The following is a 3,618-nucleotide window of genomic DNA, read 5'->3' on the forward strand; positions in this document are numbered from 1 at the left end:
TGGAATGAGTGGGTTGTCTTATGAGGAAAGGTTGGCCAGTCTGGGCCTGTTTTCACTGGAGTTTAGAAAAGTGAGGGGAGACTTGATTGAAGTATATAAGATCCTGAATGGTCTTGACGAGGTGGATCTGGAAAAGATGTTTCCTCTTATGGGTAGGTCCAGAACTAGGGGGCACTGTTTTAAAGTTAGGGGTTGCCCTTTTAGGACAGAGATGAGGAGAATTTTTTTTCTCTCAGAGGGTTGTGCGACTTTGGAACTCTCTGTCTCAGAAGGTGTTGGAGGCAGAGACATTAAATATTTTTAAGGCAGAGGTAGATAGATTCTTGTTAGGCAAGGGAATCAAAGGTTATTGGGGGTAGATGGGAGTGTGGAATTCGAGACACAAACAGATCAGCCATGATCTTATTGAATGGCGGAGCAGGCTCCGAGGCCGAATGGCCTACTTCTGCTCCTAATTTACCTGTTCGCATATAGTCAGTGTATGGTGGATACATTGAGGGGAGACAAAAAGGAAAAGAGAGAAACATAGTGTAATATAAACAATCAATAAGTTAGAGCTACACAGCAACACCATAATGTTTTCCCATCTTCCCGCCATTTTCCACTTCAGATGAATGGATGGGAAATTGCTGGTTGAGTACAGAACCAAAATCACAAGCCAGCCAGCATGTCCATGTAGAACAATTTCCTGTCTAGTGCATGCCTTTCAAGTTGGTAAAAGCGTAGAAAAAAGGGAAAGGCTATCAGTCATTTTGCATTAGTTTCTTCTGGCCTGCAGCCAGAAATTTACAAGCACCCGTCAATCTGCAGATTTTCCTCACCAATTGTAATTAGCCTCTAATTGACCCCAGGATCAATAGCACTTAATGGACTCCTGTGGGTGTAAAGGATGGACCATATTAAATATCGTTGCAACTTAGCAGCAGAGTAATAACTGATGGGAGAAGTGCTAATGTGGCCTCACAATAACAAGGCATCTACCCATCTCTAAGTAGCCTAAAGCAGAGAGTGGTACCTGCTTCCACCCAACTAGGCCATTGCAACAAAAACAAGAAATGCTGGAATCACTCAGCAGGTCTGGCAGCATCTGTGGAAAGAGAAGCAGAGTTAACGTTTCGGGTCAGTGACCCTTCTTCGGAACTGACAAATATTAGAAAAGTCACAGATTATAAACAAGTGAGGTGGGGGTTGGGCAAGAGATAACAAAGGAGAAGGTGCAGATTGGACCAGGCCACATAGCTGACCAAAAGGTCACGGAGCAAAGGCAAACAATATGTTAATGGTGTTTTGAAAGACAAAGCATTAGTACAGATTAGGTGTGAATATACTGAATATAGAACATCAGCAAGTGCAAACCTGAAGAAAAACAACCTGAAAAAAACAGTGGGTAAGCAAACTGAACAAACTAAGATGAAATGAAATAAATGCAAAAAATTTAAAAAGGAATGCAAAAAAAAAGGAAGAAAAAATAACTAAAAATGACTAAAAATGAAAGTAAAGTGGGGGGCTGTCATGCTCTGAAATTATTGAACTCAATGTTCAGTCCGGCAGGCTGTCGTGTGCCTAATCGGTAGATGAGATGCTGTTCCTCGAGCTTGCGTTGATGTTCACTGGAACACTGCAGCAATCCCAGGACAGAGATGTGAGCATGAGAGCAGGGGGGAGTGTTGAAATGGCAAGCAACCGGAAGCTCAGGGTCCTGCTTGCGGACTGAGCGGAGATGTTCCGCAAAGCGGTCACCCAGTCTGCGCTTGGTCTCCCCAATGTAGAGGAGACCACACTGTGAGCAGCGAATACAGTATACTACATTGAAAGAAGTACAAGTAAATCGCTGCTTCACCTGAAAGGAGTGTTTGGGGCCTGGGATAGTGAGGAGAGAGGAGGTAAATGGGCAGGTATTACACCTCCTGCGATTGCAAGGGAAGGTGCCCTGGGATGGGGACGAGGTGGTGGGGGTAATGGAGGAGTGGACCAGGGTGTTGCAGAGGGAACGATCCCTTCGGAATGCTGACAGGGGAAGGGAGGGGAAGATGCGACTGGTAGTGGCATCACGCTGGAGGTGGCGAAAATGGCGGAGGATGATCCTTTGGATATGGAGGCTGGTGGGATGAAAAGTGAGGACAAGGGGAACCCTGTCACGGTTCTGGGAGGGAGGGGAAGGGGTGAGGGTAGAGGTGCGGGGAATGGGTCGGACACGGTTGAGGGCCCTGTCAACCACAGTGGGGGGAAATCCTCGGTTGAGGAAAAAGGTCATATCAGAAGCACCGTCATGGAAGGTAGCATCATCAGAGCAGATGCGTCGGAGACGGAGAAACTGGGAGAATGGAATGGAGTCCTTACAGGAGGTAGGGTGTGAAGAAGTGTAGTCGAGGTAGCTGTGGGAGTCAGTGGGCTTATAATGGATATTGGTAGACAACCTATCCCCAGAGATGGAGACAGAGAAGTCGAGGAAGGGAAGGGAAGTGTCAGAGATGGACCATGTAAAGGTGAGAGAAGGGTGGAAATTGGAAGCAAAGTTGATAAAGTTTTCGAGTTCGGGGTGGGAGCAGGAAACGGCACCGATACAGTCATCAATGTACCGGAAAAAGAGTTGGGGGAGGGGGCCTGAGTAGGACTGGAACAAAGAATGCTCGACATATCCCACAAAAAGACAGGCATAACTAGGACCCATGCGGGTACCCATAGCGACACCTTTTACTTGAAGGAAGTGCGTGGAGTTGAAGGAGAAGTTGTTCAATGTGAGAACAAGTTCAGCCAGGCGGAGGAGGGTGGTGGTGGATGGGGACTGGTTGGGCCTCTGTTCCAGGAAGAAGCGGAGAGCCCTCAAACCATCCTGGTGGGGGATGGAGGTGTAGAGCGATTGGACGTCCATAGTGAAGAGGAGGCGGTTGGGACCAGGAAACTGGAAATTGTCAAAATGACGTAGGGCGTCAGAAGAGTCACGGATGTAGGTGGGAAGAGACTGGACCAGCGGAGAAAAAATAGAGTCTAGATAGGAAGAAATAAGTTCAGTTGGGCAGGAGCAGGCTGACACAATGGGTCTGCCGGGACAGTCCCGTTTGTGGATTTTGGGAAGGAGATAGAAGCGGGCTGTCCGGGGTTGCGGGACTATGAGGTTGGAAGCTGTAGAGGGAAGATCTCCAGAGGAGATGAGGTCAGTGACAGTCCTTTGGACGGTGGCTTGATGTTCGGTGGTGGGGTCATGGTCCAGAGGGAGGTAGGAAGAGGTGTCTGTGAGTTGGCGTTGAGCTTCTGCAAGGTAGAGGTCGGTACGCCATACAACAACAGCACCACCCTTGTCTGCAGGTTTGATGACCATGTCGGGGTTAGACCTGATAGAACGGAGTGCCTCAAGTTCAGAGGGGGACAGGTTAGAGTGAGTGAGGGGGGCAGAGAAATTGAGACGACCAATGTCTCGCCGACAGTTTTCAATGAAGAGATCAAGAGCGGGTAAGAGGCCAGGGTGAGGGGTCCAGGTAGAGGGAGAATGCTGGAGGCGGGTGAATGGGTCTGCTGGTCGGGGGGAGGACTCCTGGTCAAAGAAGTGAGCCCGGAGGCGGAGGCGACGGAAGAAGAGCTCAACGTCATGCCGAGCGCGAAATTCATTGAGGTGGGGGC

Source organism: Heterodontus francisci, chromosome 35 (assembly GCF_036365525.1).
Source record: "Heterodontus francisci isolate sHetFra1 chromosome 35, sHetFra1.hap1, whole genome shotgun sequence".
NCBI classification, from domain to species: domain Eukaryota; kingdom Metazoa; phylum Chordata; class Chondrichthyes; order Heterodontiformes; family Heterodontidae; genus Heterodontus; species Heterodontus francisci.